Genomic DNA, 12094 nt, shown 5'->3' on the forward strand with positions numbered 1-12094 from the left:
AACGAACTCGGTGGTAGTTCAATCACCCTGTCCCTGACGGTTTAATAGCCCTGTCCCTGGTTGAGTGGTAGTTCAACCATCCTGTCCCTGACGGTTTAATAGCCCTGTCCTTTTTTTAACGCTGCTATGGACAGGCTTTGCACTACTGTTCATTTTTTTTATTTTATTGTAATATATTCATCTTCATCTTTTTTTCATTGAAGTGACTATATTTTATATTGATTGTTGTTTGCTGTGCCTTTTTAATTTTAACTTAATTTAATGCACTTTATTCCTCGGGATTGTGGGAAACGGTATTTCGATTTTCTGTCTGTGTAAACTAATTGAAAATTGACAATAAAGTTGACTTTGACATTGACTTGATCTTGGTTGAGTGGTAGTTCAATCATCCTGTCCCTGGCGGTTTAATAGCCCTGTCCCTGGTAGAGTGGTAGTTCAATCGTCCTGTCCCTGGTGGTTTAATAGCCCTGTCCCTGGTAGAGTGGTAGTTCAATTGTCCTGTCCCTGGTGGTTTAATCATCCTGTTTCTCACAATCCATCCTTTTTCTTTTGCTACGCATTCCCTGATTAAACCCCATTTTCAAACTCCTTTGTCTCCAATTGATGTAGCATTCTCCTAATTTCCTTACTCTGGGAATCCAGAACCTTCCCTGGCTGCATTATCATGATTCTCTGCACCTCCCCTCTTGTCCCCATTGGCACTGCTACAGCCTGCATCTGACTTATGCTCCTAGTTATGAGCTCCCTAAGACAAGGTACACAACAGGGAATAAAGATCAGCCCAGCCAGTGCACATAAGATCACCTGTGCCACCGTTCTCCACCATGACCCTCCCAGGAGGGAATCCCACCATCCAATGCCCATAATTGAGTTCCAGTTTTGCACTGGAACATGCGCCAATTTCCGGATTCCTTCGGATATGTCCATTACTGCCTGTCCGTTATTTTCAATATCCAGGCAGCAATTAGAGAGTTTGAATTTCCCACATACCCCTCCTTCTTCGGCTAGGAGGTAGTCTAGGGCCAATCGATTTTGGTATATTGCTGTTCTCATCTGCGTTTGCTGCTTTGCCAACATCTCTAGTGCGGCAGCCGTTCGATTAGTGATCACCTCCAATACAGCCTGTAAGCGTATTATCCGGTTTAGCATGTACACCGACCGGGGTACGATATCCCCAGGAACCATCCTGAGCCCAGGTGGCTGGCCCATAATATGAAATGATTCGGGCCGGAGGCCACTCATCATCCTCCCAGGTTCCTATCTCCAACTCTCTTTTTTCCCTTTGTAGGTCATCAAACACTGGAGTGCCCAGCATTCGTCCTCCCCCGGCTGGCAATAAAAAGAATCCCGGCTGCACTAACCCAATGAAACACGCTCCACTCCATTTTCCCGGAAGTATTGAGTAGGCCTTATGTCCACAGATCCAGAGTAATCCCTCTGGAGCAGGTCCACTGACTGTGTCCCTCTCCCAGAGGTCCCGTAAAACTGGTAACCCCTGATATGGGTTGTTCCCTGTGCAGTTCCAGACTCGGCTTTCGTTGCCTGTTTTATCTCGGACTCGGGTAATGTTTGTACAATTTCCCCAGTCTTCTTTGGCCAGATACCATTTAGGTTCCTCAGGCCACCAGGTCCGTGTCTGGTTCACCCACAAGGTTAAGATGCATTGACAAGGACTAATGCCTACTTCTTCTCTCCCCTGAGTCTTTGGTCGAGCTATACATTCTGTCCCTATTGGAGCGTCAGTCAATAGCCATTCCTGGGGCCCCCGATCTCTCCCTTTCGTGATGTTCCACCCAAATAGGTCCCCCACTTCGACAGTTGATCCCCTCCAAGGCCATTGAGAACTCATAAGAGGTCCTCCACAAACCCAGCAGTCCTTGACATTTAGCGTCTGAGCAATCCTGGTAGCCAGGTCCACAAAGAGATTCCCTCCCAATTCAGCAATTTCTATCTGCTTCTGTATCTCTTCGTACAAGGATACATGTACTTGAGGTCCCTTAGTTGGGGCTGGTCGGGTTGTCCCTTTTGCTCGTAGCCAGTTTATTAGGATTTCCTTTTGCCTGTCTAGATGTTCCTTCCCCAACCGGGACCCCATCCCCCATTGTCCGGCTTTCCATAAGCAAAACCATCTCCTTTGGGGCAGATGCTACCTATCCTTGCCCCTGAGTATCCCAAATTCTGCACTAGGTAGTATTCTACCCCCCCTCCTTACAGCTGGTCTTGGCCCTAAAGGTATAACATGCGTCAGGCGCATCGGAATAATAGGTAAAATACCTTATGATTTGTCCGCCATACCTGATGGGGCGGTAACATTTATCACAGCTGTCCATGCATTTACTTACAGTGGCAACCATCATGAGCACCAGTGCCACGCACTGCATTGTAATCTTCTAGTTCAATCGTTCTTTCTCAAAGATCAGAGTCAGTGGTTTCCTCCCTTGCCTTACTGTCCAGTCCTCCTCAGCCGGAGGTTCCACTGGTCCCTTTATTCGCGCTGCGTGTGTCCACCCTTTCTCTTTCGTCCGCACTGCCGTCTCCGTGGTCAACAATACCAAATACGGACCAGTCCAACGGGGTTGCAACTTCTCCTTCCACGATTTCACAAGAACCCAGTCTCCCGCCTTCACAGAATGGATTGGAAAGTCGAGAGGGGGACTCTGCCAGCAGCCCCTTGGTTTTTAATTCTGTAATAGAACGAGATACTGCCAATAGATAGTTCCTTAAGAAAACATCACTTCCCTCTAAGATGGGTATTCCTTCTATCTTTCCCAAATAAGGTAACTCAAACAACATTTCGTAGGGGGATACTGCTCTATCCTTTCATGGGGCGGTTCGAATTCTAAGCAAGGCTATCGGCAAGCACATAGTCCAAGGTAGTCTAGTCTCCTCCATTAGTTTGGTAATTTGTGTCTTTAGGGTGCCATTCATCCTCTCCACCATTCTAGAACTCTGCGGGTGCCAGGGAGTATGCAACTTCCATTTTATCCACAGGGCATCACAAATGAGCAAATGGGCTTTTGATGCGAAATGGGTTTCTCGATCTGATTCGAGAGATTATTTGTTCCAATAGAATTTTGGCTACCACCTGTGAAGTGGCATTTACTGTGGGAAATGCTTCCACCCAACGAGTAAAGTGATCCACTACCACTAGGAGGTATTTCCATTTCTGTACCCTAGGGAGTTCAGTAAAATCTACCTGTAGTCTCTGGAATGGTCTGATGGCTAACTGTTTTGCCCTCATCACTTTCTTATTTATCTTCTGACAGATGACACAGCTTGAGACTGCTTGTTTAGCCAGAGTATATATTCCCCTACAAGCATACGTACGTAAAAGGGTATCACATAATGCCTGAGCCCCCCAGTGTGACTGGGAATGTAATCTCCCCAATAATTCTCTGATAACCTCCTTATTTAGCAGTTGCTTCCCATCCGGCGTCCACCACCGTCCATCTTTTGCTATTTTTGCTCCCAACTCATTCATCCTACCTATCTCGAATTCGGAAAACACGGGTATCTTCTCCATCCCTTCCCTGAGAGGTATCAGAGACATCATCTTTACTGTCACCTGTAAAGCCGCCCATTTTGCCATTTCGTCCGCGGCTCTGTTTCCCCGGGCCTCTAGAGAATTTCCCTTCTGGTGTCCCGCCACATGTACTACTGCTATTTGCTCTGGCTTTGCTAATGATTCCAAGGTTTTTTCAATCAACTGTTCATGTGCTAACTCCTTTCCTCTCGCTGTTATCATTCCCCTTTCCTTCCAAATCTTTCCAAAGGTATGCACCACCCCAAAAGCATATTTCGAATCAGTATATATGGTGCCTTCTTGGCCTTCGAGTAACTCCAATGCCCGCATCAGGGCATAGAGCTCACAGGACTGGGCTGACCAGCTCCCAGGTAATCGTCCAGCCTCTATTTCACTTAATGTATTCCCGTCAATTATGGCGTATCCACTGTGTCTTTTCCCATCTATGCACCGAGATGACCCATCTGTAAACCATCGACCTCCCTCAGCCAGAGGCTGTTCCCCCAGGTCCTCCCTACTCTTGGTCTCTAATTCTATTATTTCGCTACAATCATGTTCTGGCTTCTCTGTCTCTTTTTCTTTTTCTTCGGGCGGGTACAAAAACTGAGATGGGTTGAAGTTTTTGTCCGTAATTAGGGTCAACTCATCCTGTTCCATCAGGATAGCTTCATACTTTAATATCCTTGAGTCTGAGACTTCTGTGCCAATATTGTTCTCACCGTATGTGGGGTGGAGACCACCAAAACCCCCCCAAAGGTCAATTTCCTGCTCTCCTCTACTAGGACCGCTGTGGCTGCCACTGCCTGTATACAGACAGGCCATCCTCGTGACACTGGGTCCAATATTTTTGATAAGAATGCCACAGACTGCCGGCTTCCCACCCTCCTCTGAGTCAATACCCCGAGGGCTATCCCATCCTCCACATTTACAAACAGATGGTAGGGCTGGCCTATTGATGGCAGGGCTAAAACTGGAGCGGTTATCAAGCTATTCTTTAGCTGATGGAAATCCTGTTGTTCTTTCGGGTCCCATTCCACCTTATCTTTCTCATCTCCTAGCCTGTTGTACAAGAACCGGACTTGTCTGGCATAGTCATCGATCCAGAGTCTACAGTACCCAATTAGCCCCAGAAATTTTCTGATTTCCTTTTTATTCCGAGGCATTGGCAAGCCTGTGATTCCTGCGATTCTTTCAGAATTTATTCTTCGCTTTCCCCCACTTATTAGGTGGCCCAGGTACTTCACCTCTTGTTCCACAAACTGCAGTTTATTCCTCGATACCCTTAGTCCCTTCTCTCCCAGGAAATTTAGTAATATTATAGTGGCATCCCACACCTCCTCTTCTCCCTCTCCAGAGATCAGGAGGTCATCCACATACTGCAGGAGCTGGATCCGGGGGACACACGGGTATTCCTCTAACACCTGTTCCAAGATTTGACCGAACAGGTTTGGAGATTCAGTAAATCCCTGAGGAAGTACTTTCCAGCGATACTGTTGCTTTCTACCCGTTCCTGGGTTTTCCCATTCAAAAGCGAACAAGTCTCGGCTCCCCTCATCCAAGGGACAACTCCAGAATGCATCTTTTAGATCCACTACACTGAACCAATTGTGACTGGGGGGTATCCGTCCCATAATCGTGTTTGGGTTAGGGACCACCGGATACCTAGTCCGGACCACCTTATTTAGTTCTCGGAGGTCCTGTACAAGCCGGAATGTTCCGCCTGTCTTTCGTACGGGTAAGATAGGGGTATTATAAGGGGACATGCAACTTTCCAATACTCCCTCCTTCAATAGATTTTCAATGATTGGCTGGAGTCCCTTTCGGCCCTCGATGGAGATAGGGTATTGCTTGACTCGCACCACGTCATACCCTTCCCGGAGGGATATCCGGAGGGGTGGTATCCTCAGCCCCCCTCTATTTCCTTCCCTAGCCCAGACCTGATCATTGATCCTCTGTTCATCATCTTCTTTTAGTTTATATAGACAATAGACAATAGACAATAGACAATAGGTGCAGGTGTAGGCCATTCAGCCCTTCGAGCCAGCACCGCCATTCAATGCGATCATGGCTGATCACTATCAATCAGTACCCCGTTCCTGCCTTCTCCCCATACCCCCTCACTCCGCTATCCTTAAGAGCTCTATCCAGCTCTCTCTTGAAAGCATCCAACGAACTGGCCTCCACTGCCTTCTGAGGCAGAGAATTCCACACCTTCACCACCCTCTGACTGAAAAAGTTCTTCCTCATCTCCGTTCTAAATTGGACCACTATCCGCCCTTCCACAGGTGCCGCTCCTATTCCCAACTGGATCTGCAGATCCCGTCCCATTAAGTTTACTCCAGCCTGTGGAACTAGAATCAAATCTTCCACCGCCTCCCTATTTTCGTATTTGACTTTTACTCCTTCTATCTCCGGGGCCGCCATCACTTTCCCTCCTACTCCAGAAATCTGCACATGCCCTTTTCCGGTCGCCATCCCTTCAGGTATTCTGGTCACACTTGATCTTTCAGCCCCCGAATCTACCATAAACACTGTGTCTTCTCCTTGGGGTCCGAGTTTTAAATTTACTAGGGGTTCCCGTTTGTGTCCTGTTAACCCCAAGGAGGGGAACCCCTGACCCCCCTATTCCTCTTCCATCAGGGCATACGACTGAACCTCTCTCCTTAGTTTAGGGCACTCTCTTTTGAAATGTCCTTCCCCATTGCAGTGATAATACCTAGAAGGTCCTGTTCTCCATGCCCCATCGCGTCCTATATCTCTTCTCTCGCTTCCCATTCTTCCCCTTATTCCTCTTCCTGTTCCCCTATAGGTCTCTTTCCGTCTATCCCCTTCTCGGTCCTGCTCAACCACTTGCTTTACCGCCTGCATCATCATTTTGGCTTTCCCCTTCTGCCTTTCCTCATCCCGCCGCACATATACTTAATGGTTTCTCATTCCAATCCTCTATTTTTTCTAATTTCTTCCGGACATCGAGCCAGGATTTGGTTACAAAATTCGCCCTCAAGAGTTGTTGCCCGGCGTCTGACTCCGGGTCGACCCCTGAATATTGCTGCATGTTCTTTCTTAACCTTCGTAGGAAGGTAGTGGGGGCCTCGTCCTTTGCCTGCTGGTTCTCAAATGCTCACTCAAAATTTTGTCCCTTATGCACGGCCTCCCTTATTCCTTTTATTATTATTTCCCGGAGTTCTCTCATGCTTTTCCGACCCTCTTCGGACTGCTTGTCCCAATTGGGCGAGGCAATCGGGTACTTCACGTTCCCCGCTACAGCTGGATGATGCCCGGATCGCTCCCAAATTTTAATTCCGGCCTGTCTAATCATTTGTCTTTCTGCAGAGTCGAACAGATTTCCCATAATGGACATCAGTTCGTCCCAGGTATATATATTTGGGCCCAAAAACTGGTCGAGTTGCTCTGCTAACCCCAAGGGATCTTCCAGCAAACCCTTCATATCCTTTTTTAAATTCCTAACCTCCGTACTGGTCAGGGGAACGTTTACAAATCCGAATCCCCCTCCTTGTCCGCCCATGGGGACCTCCCTCAAGGGATATGCAGTTGAAGTTTCACCCTTCCTTTCCTCTATTCGACGGGATCTACGGAGTTCTAGGGAAGGCAGATTCTCTGCCGCTCCCTGTCCTCCTCCACCTGACGTCTCCCCTCCGTCTTCCCTTGGTTGTTCGGGTATAGACCCGGAAAGGGGAGGCGGTGGGACCACGTATGGTGGTGGCAAATGTTCCAAGGGATCCCATTTGGGAACATTTGGTTCTTGTTTACCTGCCAATTCTAGTAAACGTACCTGAGGAACCCAACAGCCTACATAACAACTTTCCTCCAGATTGGGTAAAGCTTTTGAATTGACAAACACGTTTAATGCCTGCCGTACCCAATCCTCATCGGAGCCCAGTCGTGGCCACCAGACTGAACTCCCTTTTATTGGTTCCTTTGGCCAATCAAAATAACAGAATTTAATCATAGTCTCCTTATTTTTACCCCCTGTGCCTCCTTCTCCCCAGAGTTGTAACATTCGCCCCAACGGACTATCGGGCGGAATGTGGGGACCCTCTTCCCTTGGTCCCTTTTCCTTGGCACATTTTTTATCCCCTGGGTCATTATTCTTAACACAAGAATTATCCATCCTCCCTGTCCGACCTCTCCCGTCCGACAGAACCCAATCGCCCGAGTAATATTTAATAGTCAATTTTCTTACCCGGGTCCTGTGCACAGAAATTGCTCGATTGATCCCTTCCTTTCTCCGGATTCCCTCTTGTATCCACGAGTCTCTTGTCCGGATATCACTCGCTCAAACCGCTGATGGCAAGCAAGGAGATCAGGGACTGCTGAAATCAGCAGGGTGCACCTTCCCTTCCTTCCGCGCCTCCGCCAAGCGGCCGAAGTGGCGATCCCGGACGAGCCCCCAAGCTTGTGAGATGTAAATGTGAGTGCTCACAATCACGATGCCAGAGACAAAGTCGTGGAAACAAGACAAGTTTATTCACGAGTCTGCAGAGCCGGGTGCCTCTCCAAACCGAGACACACCGAGACAAAGACAGTGCCTTCTCTTTATACAGTACAACTTCGTTGAATCTCCCTCCCATTTGCTGAAACCCCCTCCCCTTCGGGCTCCTTCCAATCAGAGCACTGAGGGTCACAATCTTCTGTACTGCCGGGTACCCCCCCCCCCAGATCATACATTGTATGTGCATGGCAATTGGCAGTTTCCCGATCAGGGGCGTATTTGCAATATTCATTTACCTCATTGAGCAAGCGCAGTAGTTATCCACTTGACCCTTAGTTACCTTCATGACCCATTTCAACCCATCCCTGCTGCTTAGACACTCTCCTAAATTTACGGCCCTTTGTCCAGCCTGCCTCTGTCCCTGTACCACATTATCAGTGCCCCAACGAACTCGGTGGTAGTTCAATCACCCTGTCCCTGACGGTTTAATAGCCCTGTCCCTGGTTGAGTGGTATCATATCATATCATATCATCATATCATATATATACAGCCGGAAACAGTCCTTTTCGGCCCACCAAGTCCGTGCCGCCCAGCGATCCCCGTACATTAACACTATCCTACACCCACTAGGGACAATTTTTACATTTACATTTTTACATTTTACATTTACCCAGCCAATTAACCTACATACCTGGTAGTTCAACCATCCTGTCCCTGACGGTTTAATAGCCCTGTCCTTGGTTGAGTGGTAGTTCAATCATCCTGTCCCTGGCGGTTTAATAGCCCTGTCCCTGGTAGAGTGGTAGTTCAATCGTCCTGTCCCTGGTGGTTTAATCATCCTGTTTCTCGCATCAACCAAGCCCCTCGCCTCGACCAAGCCCCTCGCCTCGACCAAGCCCCTCGCCTCGACCAAGCCCCTCGCCTCGACCAAGCCCCTCGCCTCGACCAAGCCCCTCGCCTCGACCAAGCCCCTCGCCTCGACCAAGCCCCTCGCCTCGACCAAGCCCCTCGCCTCGACCAAGCCCCTCGCCTCGACCAAGCCCCTCGCCTCGACCAAACCCCTCGCCTCGACCAACCCCAGCCTCAACTAAACGTCACCTCACACCCAATCCTAGCCTCCACTGAACTTTACCTCAACCAAAGATACTAGAGGAACAAGGTTGACCACTCGACCATAAAAACCGTAGTACGTCATGACGCCATTTTAGTGGGCAGAAACTTGCAGAAATCATTTAAAAAGAAAAATAACAAAAATCTGTGAATTGATAGATGAGACATATTCTGCATTTTAATGGTATCATCACACACACTGTTCCCCCACAACACTGATTACACTGCGAGAGGCAGAGCGGGGGGGGACGACTCTCCATGTCAAAGCTCCCTGGGATAAATAGCGGGAGAGAGGCGGCGATTAGTCGAGGCGGGGATTAGGTGTGAGGTGGAGTTTAGTGGTGTTTAGTGGTGTGGAGTTTAGTGGTGAGGTGGGAGGTTTAGTTGAGGTAAAGTTTATTTTTGCTCAGTTTAGTGAGGTGACATTCAGTGAGTTTTGCACATTAATGAAATTTAGTTAATTGAGATTTAGTTGAGGTAAGGTTTAGACGAGGTGAGGTTTAGTTGAGGTAAATTTTAGTCGTGAGGTGGGAGGTTTAGTTGAGGTGAGGTGGGGTTTAGCCAAGGCGGTTTAGTGAGGTGAGGTTTAGTGAGGTAAAGTTTAGTGGAGGTGAGGGTTTTGTTAAGGTGTGGGGTTGAGTCAAGGTGAGGTTTGGGTTGAGGTGAGGTTTAGTTGAGGTGAAGTTTAGTCGTGAGGCGGGAGGTTTAGTTGAGGTAAAGTTTAGTCTTGTGCAGTTTAGTGAGGTGAGATTCAGTGAGTTTTGAGGTTTAGTGAAATTTAGTTAATTGAGATTTAGTTGAGGCGAGGTTTAGACAAGGTGAGGTTTAGTTGAAGTGAGGTGGGGTTTAGCCAAGGCGGTTTAGTGAGGTAGGGTTTAGTGAGGTTTGAGTTAAAGTTTAGTCGAGGCAAAAGTTTAGTCGAGGTGAGGTTTAGTCGAGGCGAGGTTTAAGAGTGAGAAGAAGATTAGTCGTGAGGTGTGAGGTTTAGTGGAGGTGAGGGGTTTAGGTGTGAGGTGAAATATAGTAGTGAGGTGTGTTTAGTTGAGGGGCGACGTTTAGTGAGGTAAAGTTTAGTCAAGGCGAGGATTTAGTCGAGGTGTCAGGTTTAGCCGAGGTGGGGTTTAGTGATGGTGGGTTTCGTCGAGGTGGGGTTTCGTCGAGGTGGGGTGTTGCCGAGGTGAGATTTAGTCGAGGTGAGCTGTGAAGTGAGTGGCTGAGCTCAGGAAGGGAGACCGAGGTGCTGCTGAAGGAGACGAGACCATGTCTGGGATGCAGGGCTCAGAGGTGAGACTCCAGGGAGCTTTGACATGGAGAGTGTGCAGAAGATGCCGGATAAATGTCCCCTCGGGAGCCTGGGAATGGGGAAAATGCTGCTGCTCCTTCTCAGATCATCACAACCCCAGGAATTGGTGTCAATGAGGAGTGGATGAGCTCCCTGGGCTCTGAAGTGGATCACTGACATTAATATTGATCTGGGAGGCCATTCAGACCATCTCCCTCATCCTTCTAGTTGTCTGTCTCCATCTGGCAACTTTCCCCAGCTGTGAGGAAAGAATATTAACCTGAAATATTCACTCCGTTTCTACCTCCACAGATGCTGCCTGGCTTGCTGATTATTATCTCGGGCAATTTTTTTTTTTTACAATAGTGTTTTTGCAGGAGCCATTGTGTGCTTCTCCTGACTTCAGTGTGGGGGAAGTCCATGATTGTCACTGTCTTTATTGCCAGAAATGTAGACACTGATGTATGTTGGCTGGAAGTTGCGATCTTGAATCTTGACAGGCAACATTTTGGGTCTGGACCTTTCAGGCAGATCACGCCAGACCTGCACTCTAAATGCAGTTTCCTCTCTCACTGTGATATGGTTTATTACTTCTTGGAATCAATAATGTGTTGATCTTGCTGGAATGTAATTAACAGCTGATTTCTTTCAACCGTAGAAAAAAACTCACTATATTCTGAGTGAAGAAATATCTAATTTCTGTCCTGAAGAAGTTACCCTTTAATTTTAAGTTGTGATTCTTTATCCTGGAATTGTCCTGTATTAAATTTTTTAAATGATATTTTCAAATCTGTTTTGGAATTAATATCTGATGATTACAGATTATGCACCAAAGTGAATCAGATACAATGTTTGTTTTTCCAGGATGCTGACAAGTTCAAAGACATTGCTGGCTATTTTTCCAAGGAAGAGTTTGAAGAAATAAGTGACTGGGAGAAGCTCCGTTATAAGAATTTGAAGCGGAATTATGAAGCCATGCTTGCTGTTGGTTTGTACAAAATTTTGTCCACTTTTTTTTCCCTTTTTGCCCTTTTCTAATGATGCATGCTGACATGAATTTTTTTTTCCCTCATGAAAACTAAATAGATCTGTGGTCATTGCGATTTCTGACCTGGAAATATACACATTCTCATCCGTCATACTCTTCATGCTGGTTGATTTTTCTTTAACTCTGAAAAATAATTGTAAGGTTGTTTGCTGTCTTTGTCAAATAGACGTGACAATTGAATAATAGCATGAATACTCTGGAGGAAATAATGATAACATTGCAAAGTGATATTTCCACAGATATTTGCACTGTTAAGTTCAGTGAAGATAAATACTTGAAGTTGGCCATAACAGATGATGAGCATTTTTATTTTTCACAGGATTGGATGTACCAAAGCCAGAATTCATGACAAATCGGAGGAGAAGGCGTCAAACCCCAGTCTACGAATCTAGCGAATCAGATGAGGATTCGACACCTAAACTTCTGACAAAAAATGCAAAACGTAATTTAAATCTTTGAAATATTAAATGCAGATTTTCAACTATAATTGATTCTAATCAATTTGGCCATTAGCCTATGGAATCTGGTGCAAGGGTGATTTTATTCTTATCTTTGGAGTGGTAGGATACTTGTTAAATTGGAAATGTTTTTCCCAATGTGTTATTTATGAAATGTAAATTTACTTTTCCTAATTTTTAATTTTGTGATATGTTGCTTCCATTTTTAACTCTAAAACA

At 46.7% G+C, this 12094-nt stretch overlaps 1 protein-coding gene and 1 pseudogene across 1 annotated transcript in view; one reads left to right on the top strand and one right to left on the bottom strand.

The window, feature by feature from the left end:
- LOC144612204 (myelin-associated glycoprotein-like) overlaps positions 1-12094 on the top strand; it is a 760913-nt gene that overhangs the window by 506989 nt on the left and 241830 nt on the right.
- Positions 2821-12094, bottom strand: part of LOC144612110 (sialic acid-binding Ig-like lectin 13) — a 19040-nt pseudogene continuing 9766 nt past the window's right edge.

The sequence above is a fragment of the Rhinoraja longicauda genome, chromosome 43 (assembly GCF_053455715.1).
Source record: "Rhinoraja longicauda isolate Sanriku21f chromosome 43, sRhiLon1.1, whole genome shotgun sequence".
NCBI lineage: Eukaryota > Metazoa > Chordata > Chondrichthyes > Rajiformes > Arhynchobatidae > Rhinoraja > Rhinoraja longicauda.